The sequence below is a fragment of the Papaver somniferum genome, chromosome 9, assembly GCF_003573695.1.
Source record: "Papaver somniferum cultivar HN1 chromosome 9, ASM357369v1, whole genome shotgun sequence".
In the NCBI taxonomy this organism is placed as follows: Eukaryota; Viridiplantae; Streptophyta; class Magnoliopsida; order Ranunculales; family Papaveraceae; genus Papaver; species Papaver somniferum.
Window position 1 is genome coordinate 79018845 of NC_039366.1, and position 10127 is coordinate 79028971.

The following is a 10127-nucleotide window of genomic DNA, read 5'->3' on the forward strand; positions in this document are numbered from 1 at the left end:
TGATTCTCTAGAAAGTATATTGGAGTTTGTCTATTCAGATTGCCAAACGAAATATTGGGTGGTGTTGTTAGACCCCCGCTTTTTCAATAGGTCTAAGAAGTTGGATCAACAAAGGTATGTGATTTATTTCATTTGGATTCTTGTTCAATCTACCTTTCTAATCTATCAAGATATGTGCTCACTATATGGAACAATTCCGATGACGGTAAATGTACATTTATGTATATATACTTGAGGTTATTTGATTCATGACTTTGGTGATAATAACCTTTATCCCTATAAAGGATCTCATGTTATAGTGAATGAGCTTGCGAATCCAATGAGCCAAGAATCACTCAATTCCGAGTTATAACGACAAAGTTATGAGTGATTTAAGTTCATTAGTAGGAAACATTCCATGGGCTTTGGAGTGGTCCGCGAACTTGGGCCCAATACGTGACTAAAAGGGATTTTTGGTCAAGTTGGTGATGTTTCCTTATCTAGTCAAGTTAGCTATTGGTCCAAACACTTTTGATTACCATATTAAAGTGTTTGTGATTCCTGCCTAAGTTAAAATGTGATTTATTCACATAAATATAATTTTTGCTAAATAAGTTATTTATTTAATTATTTTGGCAAGAGTTTTAACTTAGGAAAGACTCCCATATTTAGGAGAGTCTTGTAAAAGGAAAAAAGCTTTGCTTAGCTTCCAAGCTATTGTTCATTATAAATAATGAGTTCGCAAGTTTACACGTTTTTATCCCTTTGAAAAATTGTCGTAAGCTCTGGAGGTTGTTTTCCACGTCTTCCGTTCTTCGTGAACGAGAGTGAGATAAAAGTCTTTGTATTAGGGATCACAAAGCCAAGTTGGATTTAATCTTCGTGATTGATCATACAACTTGTAATCTAGGTTTTTCACCTCTTGTCTATTCTTAGGTTTTCTCTTCTGATATAAAACCATTCAAGAGTTGTTGATCATAAACCCTAGGTTTTGATAGATTTCAATTTCCGATCGTATACCAACACTTGTTAGTCGAAATCGGAGACTAGAAAGAAAAACTTCTTTTGAGGCATCTCGTAAAAATCCTTGAGAAGTTTTAAACAAGATATCTCTAGATTTATTCTAGTTGTTCTTGTGGTAGATTTATTAGGTTTTTATTAACTTGGAAATTGATCGTTGGAATCACCCAAGTTTACTTACGGAAATCAGGTTCACAGACTCCTTGTGTGTACGCATACTGATTGTAAGTTAAAACCCTAATCTACAAGTTTGTTTTGATATTACTTTTACCTAGTAATTGTTTTTATCAAAATAAACACAAGATTTCCAAAACCTTGATTCACATCTAAAGGGAAATAAAACTGGTGTTTTATGCAAACAAAATATCAAATCGTATCGATCGTGGTGGTGTATCTTCTAAAGAGAACTTTGGGTTCTGCTAGAAGATTTGTGTGAAGAGTTCCTAAAGAGAATCAGTATTTTGCTAGGAGTTCTACAAGTGCTGAAGAAGGTATTACATCTAGTCCGAATAGGTAGTAGGAATTTGGTGTAACAACTTATAATCAGTGTATGTTTATTTTGGACTAGGTCCCGGGGTTTTTCTGCTTTTGCGGTTTCCTCGTTAACAAAATCTGGTGTCTGTGTTATTTATTTTCCGCATTATATTTTATTTATATAATTGAAAAAATACAGGTTGTACGTTAATCAATCATAGTTGTTAAATCCGACCTCGTTTGTTGGATAAAACTTGATTGATCTTGAACAATTGATTTTGTTATTTTCACATTGTTAGACCAGTCTGGACTAACCCTATAGTGGACATTGTGTTGAAATATTCCTTTAGTGATTGTTGCTTAAAGAGGTTTATACACGGTGGATATTGAATATGTTGTGATTAAAACAAAAGACTTTGTTTCAAGAGCTTCACACTAAAATCAGGTTTACGGACTTGTTTCTGTTTAACTTTGATTGTGTTGAAATAGAGATATTAAAACTCTTTGATATACTTTTCTCTAGATTGAGTCTGACCGTCTAGTTGATTCTCTAGAAAGTATATTGAAGTTTGTCTATTCAGATTGCCAAACGAAATATTGGTTGGTGTTGTTAGACCCCCGCTTTTTCAACACCAAGCAGAACATCGGTATGATGTTTTAACCGATTAAATCTATCAGCTTGGATTCTAGCAAGATTTAGAATCAAGACACTCTCTTCAGCTGTTTCCCGTTCATTTAGAGAAATAGACTCCTTTAAAGGGTAATCGGAAATACTCATGTTGGAGCTTGTCTGTCTTGTTGGAACACATGGTTCGTCTATATTCGAGATTGAGGAATCTTTCTCTTTAATAGAATTAGATAAGACAAAGCCTTTATTTCTGGTGATGCGTTTATCAGAGATACTATCGTCCATCCTCAAATCGCTACAAACACAGACTTGTAAGGTCTTAAACGTGTTTTCCTGCTCTGATACCAATTGAAGAAGCGGGGGTACTACAACCACACCCAACAATTCGATTAACAATCTGTATGGACAAACTCCAATATACTTTCTAGAAAATCAACTAGACAGTCAGACTCAATCTAGAGAAAAGTATATCAATGAGTTTATATCTCAATCTCTCGATTTGATCTTTACTCAAGCAAATAGAAATCTGCGAGTCTTTATCAAAGAAAGATAACTTGGATGGTACCAAAGACCAATATCCAAGTATCAATCAATTTAAATCAACAACCAAAAGGTCGGATATTCTAATTGATTGAACAATGCACAACCTGTGATATCTATCTTACAAAAACAAATGGTTTTTGCACCATCTGACGGACTTTAATGGATTCTTTTGAGCCATCGACGGTTCCCATTACTTCCAAAATACATGAAAGTGAAAGAGATAAATCGCGGCTCATAATGCACCCCTTTCTGACGCCCCCATCCAACGTCCCATATTCGGTTTCTACTCCATTAATTTTCCATACGTTACGCCCATGATGGTGAAGTTGCCGAAGAATCAAAGATGAACTGTCATTCCGTGTCATTTATATGAACTGCCAAAAATAGTGCTGATCTATGGTTTCGCTGCGCTTCCTTAAATTTCCATACGTTACGCATAACAAATATAGAGTTTCCAAAAATATTATATGTCATTCAATCACGTCTATCCCAATTACCAAATAGGGAGTTTTTCTTCAACCTAATTTCCATCGACTGTTCAACGTTCCAAATAAATAAAAAAAATCCCTATTAAAAGCTCCATTATTTCCGCTAATCAAACTTTGGAGATGTTCTACTACATAAATCTCAAAAGAGATAATTTCCCAAAGATGCTTGGTTTCTTTCTTCACCGTACTCTGTAATTTTGATGATTCACGGTTTTGGTTTGTTATTTTTTCTAAGTTTTTTCGATTGGGTTTGCTAACTTTTTGCATGCATTGTTGCGGTTTTTTTTTATAGGACATCCATATTGAGAAAACAGCTAGCGTCCATCTCAGGTAAATCATATAAACCAATACTGGAATACCCGTTTTTTATTGTTGTGTGTGTCAGATTTAGATGGCATGTCATTGTTATTTAGTGATAAAATTAAAATACTATTGATGGATTGCTTTGTAACAGTTTGATAATGATGCTTCCATCAAAGTCATGGCTCTTCTTATATCATCTGTTTGATGTTAGAATCACACCTGTTCTATGAGAGACCTAAAGGAATGTGTCAACCATTTTTAGACGTTCTCGGCGATTACTGTGCAGCTTTTTGTAAAGGTAACAATATAATCTCAATTTATTTACACGGACGCTGCTGTTAGCATATTGTTACCTTTACAAAAAGCTAGGTTCCGGGGTTTGTCTGCATTTGCGGTTTCCTCGTTAACAAAACTTCTGGTGTATGTGTTATTTCTTTTCCGCATTATATTTTGTTATGTAATTGAATTATCACATGTCGTGCGTTAAGTTCAATCAATTAGAATATCCAACCTTTGGTTGTTGATTTACATTGATTGACACTTGGGATATTGGTCTTTGGTACCATCCAAGTTATCTCCCTTGTATTTAATTAGACTCGCAGATTTCTATTTGCTTGAGCAAGAATTAAATCGAGAGATCGAGATATTATAACTCTTTGATATACTTTATTAAGATTGAGTCTAGTTGATTCTCTTGAAAGTATATTGGAGTTAGTCCATACAGATTGCTAATCGAAATATTGGGTGTGGTTGTTGTACCCCCGCTTTTTCAATTGGTATCAGAGCAGGCAAACACGTTTAAAGACCTTACAAGTCTATGTTTCTAGCGATATGACTCTATGGATAGAAATTTTATCTCCATAAACGTACCACCAGTCTTCGATGCCTCAAACTACCTATGGTGGAAAATTGATGTGCGTGCTTTTCTTCAAGCTCGTGATTTTCAAACATGGGTACGTGTTGTTAATGTCTATGATCCTCCGGTTAATACAGAAGGTGATGTATTTGTACCTAAGGATATTGGTAGATATAGTCCGGAAGAAATTCTTGTTGCAAAGCATAACTCTGACGGGTTAAATGTTATCATACATGTCATTACCCCAGATCTTCAGCACCATGTGACTATGTGCACTGCGTCTAAAGAAGCCTGGGATATCTTAGAAACCGTATTTGAAGGAAATACCAATGAGAAAGAAGTTACGCTTCAAAACCTTAGTTCTGATTGGAAAAACTTTCGTATGGCAGATGAAGAAACGTTTGATGAGCTTAATCACAAAGTGTCTGAAATTGTTAATGCATCGTTTGCATTGGGTAAGACTATTCCTGAAAAGGACATTGTGATGAAAATTCTCATTGTTGCACCTACCCAGTACGCATACCCAAAATAACATGAGATTCTGAATTTGTTTATGGTACACGTACCTAGTACGCATATCAAAACAACATGAGTTCGGAAACTGACTTACCGTACACGTACCTAGTATGCGTACCAAAATAATATATCCGAAAAATTACCTTAAGGGTACACGTACCTTAGCAGTCTGAATTCACGCATTGGGTTAGTACATATACCATGTATGCACTGCTGAATATTTTCAGATCCATTCAAACTATTTTTTACGATGCGTTTGGCATTTGATTAACTCTCGAAAACACCTCTAAGACATATTTGATCACTTAATCACTTGTGGTTGTGCATCAAGATTAGAGTCTAAAGTGTTAAATGAATATGGCTAAGCTTATGGTTCAGATGGTTAACTGGCCATGAACTATCATTATACAAGGTTCGGTTACGGCTACGGATATTGTATATTCTACTATATGATTTCAAATCTAATTTCTCACATGCTTACGTCAAATCCTAACAAGTGTTTCATCTAAACTGAGAAAGTGTTTTTTTGATTCTGAAGATACCTTAGCTTGAATCTTAAGCGACCTTCGTCATTGAAAGTCTTTAAATAGAGAGACTTAAACAACTGAGAGTCCCTGATATTTTTGTGTGTCCTAGTTGTAGGCTAGAGTGAACTTCTACTATTCTAGGTTCCTATGAAAATTATAATTAGGTTAATGAATTAAAGAATTCACTTGGGATTCGTGAAGCCAGGTCTGACTATCTTTTATCTTGACATTTTGTGTACCCTGATCGTATTTCTTTTATCGAGGTTTCGTAATCTCTTTCGGGCGAGATAGATAAAAATTGCAAATTTATCTTCGTCTCGGACTTTGTGATGCAACAAGATAGATATTTGACAATGATTCTTAATTGGACTCGTCTAAGATTGTTTTTATGAGGTGGTTAATAATCTAGGATGCTCTTTGGGAGTCATAAGTATCCGATTTGTTAGGCTTTCTCAGCTTTGCTATTGCAAAAAGATTTTCGCCACCTTGATCTCATGATCTAAATGGAAATCAAACAGGCTTATCTGTTAGAGGAAAATTTGTATCAAAATTCTTCATTTAGGTTGAACTAAATCTACAGTTGTAAAGGACGTTATCTAAGGAAATCAATTGCGTAGAACCTTGCGAGGTTCAAGAGATGTAAGGAGTGCGACTATAACTGAATCGCCTGGAGGGTGGATTCGGCCTCAACTAATTCCAGTCTGAGGTTCTGACAGTAGGATAGTGTCTGTACCAACATAACACAATTCAGTATTCAAATCTAGAAGAGGTCTTGAGGTTTTTCTGCATTTGTGGTTTCCTCGATAACAAAACTTCTGGTGCTGGTGTTTTTCCTTTTTCGCATTATATTGTTTATCTTTAAAATATGATTATCATAAGTAGTACGTAATCAATCATAGTAGATACTTCCATCTTGATTGTGATCGATTATAAGAACTTGTTCTTGTAGAATTCGTATCTTGAAAGATAGATAACAATTTTCATACTTGGCAGAATTCTGATCCGGTTATTTGGATACGACTCGATTGAACTTGAATATTTATCTTTACAATCGTCCAAGTACTCTCACGGTTCAAGTTCACGAACTCCTTGTCTGTAACATTCTGATTGTGGGAGAAAGGGATATAAACTCTTTATAAAATTTTGTTCAGGGATTATTAAGTTGGTATACTTTATATTGAGGTTTTGTCCATACAGGTTGTCGAATGAAAAAGTTGGTGGTGTATTTGGTACCCCCTCGTTTTCACATCCAATCAACATGAACTTCGTTGCCCATCAATGATCCTCTATCTATTCTCAATAGCAAATGTACATGGGATTTTTAGTTAATTTTAAATTTCCAAATTATATTTGGATTTTAATAACTTAAAGTTTTCCATGGTGGAAACCGAACAAGAACGAGACCACATAAAGCGGTTTATCTTTTTGTTCGCCTAACAAGGATAACTTCGATTATAAGAAAATTTCAATTTAGAGGCAACTCATACAAATAATGTATATGTTTGATCCAAAATTACTTTTAGGCACTAAACACGATTGATTGGTGATGATGATAATGAAGTTAGGTTTGTAAACATAAAAGAAGCATAAACAAGAGAGACACAAATATAACGTGGTGCGGAAAGTGATACCTACATCCACGGAGGAACAGAGAAATATTTTATTGATTGTAGGATACAATAGTTTTTTGCGGGTTAGCTAACCTAAAATTCCATATTTTCTTAGGGTTTGGATACATATATTTATATAGTTTATGTATACCCTAATTCTGATGCAAACTTGATATGCAAGCAACTTGGGTTGCTTGGATCAAAGTTTGTCTTCCAAAGGAGATCGGGGGCTTGGGTGTAAGGAATTTAAGGAGAAACAACAAAACACTTTTAGCTAATTGAGTTTCAAGCAACTCAAAAAATAAAAATGCTTTTTAGAGAAGAGTCGTTCAACAAAAATTTCAAGTTAAGCAAGATATACTTATGCCGGCGACAGAAGTAAAGCCCATTATAGAAGCTTATGCAAAAATGTGGTGAATGTAGTAGTTCCGTATTTGCGAAATGTTTCACAGTTTATGGTCAGGAATAGAAGGAGAATCAGATTTCGCATGACAAATGGTTGGATAGAGGATGTTTGAAGGAACTTTTCCAGTCATTGATACCGCGGTTTGAGATAAAGATATTTCAGTTGCTCAGATAATAAACATTAATGGTTGGATACAGGATGTTTGAAGGACACCTTTCCAGTCATTTATACCGCGGTTCAAGATAAATATATTCCAGTTGCTGAGATAATAAACGCTAATGGTTGGAGAGATAACTTCAAGAAAGCATTATATTCTAATGAAAAACTAGAATGATATTTGCTTAGAAGAGACGTGGGAAACATCCCTGTGTTGGTAGAGGAAGAAGATAAATTGCAGCTTGCAGATAATTTTTCTACAAAAACGTGTTACAATGCTTTGATAAGAAATATGGAACCTTGTCAGTATGCAAATCATGTGTGGAATAGTAACATTCCTGACAAGGTTAGCTTCATGTTGTGGGCTAGTTTTCAATACGCACTTCCCACAAGAGATATATGTTAGGAAGAAGAGTTGTTCAGGTTGAAAATCACATTTATCTACTGTGCAACTCAAAAAGAGAGTTGACTGATCACATGTTCATTCATTGTGCTTACTCTTTTGAGTTGTGAGATTATTTCTTCAAGGCTTTTCAGATTTTTTGGCCTGTACCTGATACCATGAAGGAGTTATTTGATGCTTGTGGTGTGGAATGTACTACAAGGCCGAGGAAAAAAGGTCTGGGAGATTTTGCACTACGCAGTGTGTTGGATCATATGGAACGATCAAGAATAACCGTGTTTTTGGAGAAAGACACAAGAGCTCAGCTGTGAATAGAGATTTGATAAAACAAACGGTAGGCCTATGTTCTTGTGAGTATGATACTTTCAAATTTGTTAACTACAATCTCGAGTAGTTGAGAGTTGCTTATAAGAATGTAATAGTTGTTCTAAGCTTCATGTGATTTTATTTTCTTTTAATATAACTTTTCTTCTTCTTAAAAAGAATTTTCCCTCCCTAGCTAGGTTTTTTGTTCAATGATTTGCGTTCCTTTTCTCCAATTTCTGCTCCCATCTATTCCGTTTCAATCTTATTAATTCGTTCCTATTAATTAGCCGGACCTCATCTGAATCCATAGTCATATATGGATTTGTTTGTTAATTTGTTTTATTTTTCATGAGATTCCTTTAAATTTGTTTTCTGTAGCATCATTTGATTTCGGTTTCTACCGATGATTAGATTCTATGGCATTGTTTTGTTATCAAATCTTTATCTTAGAAGAGATCTTGTTGGAACTCCAATGTGATTTTATTGGAATTGAGTTGTAGATCAATTGTTGGAATTCCATTGTGATTTTTTTGGAATTGAGATGTAGATTAATTGTTGGAATCACATCGGAATTGACCTGTAGATCAATTGGAAGGTTTCCCGTCTTCGGTCTAGTCCCCGATCTGTGTCCGGCATCACTATATTGTGTTCGCAAGTTTTGGAATTTTATAATATTTCTATAAAGAATCAAAGTTCAGAAAATTTATAATAAATTTAAGAAAAATATCATAAAAAGAGTATGAAAAGATGGTAACAGATTAGGGTAGGTTAGGTCTGCTTAAAAAAAAGGTGAGGTCGGTTTGACGCTGCTTACGAGTTTCGAGGTGTCTAATCCAATTTTCTTTTGTGAAAACTACAAGGAGACCCATTCTCCCAGACTTTTCTACTATGAAACCCACGCTCAGAAAAACACAGGCGCGCACCCATTTTCTGGAAGAAAATTATTCTCAAACCCACAATTTCAAAAATTATGTTTTCGTCTGTTTTAATGGTCGAATTACACTTCTTCTTCAGTTCTTTTTCATGTTCCTCCAACTGTGAAGTAATCGTTAAAATCTCTGGTGCAGGTTCAGGATTTGTCTCACAAGACCTTTATCTTCATGGGTTCTTTAGTGTTTGATCAAATTACCAGCATATTATACAGTCGGGGTTGTCGTTGCCTTCGATGAAGAAATCAAGTTAGAACTGGAAGATGGTGATGATGTTAATGTTTGTGATTAATCTCTTCTCTGTTGCTGCATCTAGGGTTTGAAATTGATGCTACTACAGATCGAGAAAAAGAGAAGAGTTGCTCAGAAATTGAAGCTCGGATTTTGAATATGCTTCTGAGATTCAGATGGAAATGGTGGTGAATTTTAGTTCAAAGCGGCGATTTGAGAAACAGATGATTAATAGAAAAATGGTGGTTCAGATGAATTTCAAGGGTTAGAAGATAATCTGCTGCTGTTGTGAATTGGGGGTTTTAAATGAAGAAATATGAAACTGGGTTTAGTGTTTGAGCAGTTGAGGAAGAGAATAAACTGAGATTCTCATGTCACTGGATTCATCATTGTGTTGCTGTTGGTGATGACTTGTAACCGATAGTGCTGTCTCAATATCTCCAATAGTTGGACCTGAGTAGAAGTTGTGTTCTGGTGGTTGTAGTTCAATTTGCAGGTCAATTTGGGTATCGAAATTGTGGCTGCTGTTTGATGAAGATGTCAGTGGAATTGAGATTTGTTCATGAGCAGAAGCAATGGGTTTTTGAGAGCACTTCGATTGCAACAAGAAAAAGGAGACGTGCCTGTGCTTTGGTGGTTTTGCAGCCGAGTTTGGAGCTGAACTGGGTTCGATTTGAGCTGATATTTCAGCAGTAAAATGTTGCTTCTATACAACTGAATGATGAACTGTTTACAGGGATTCGAATTGGATT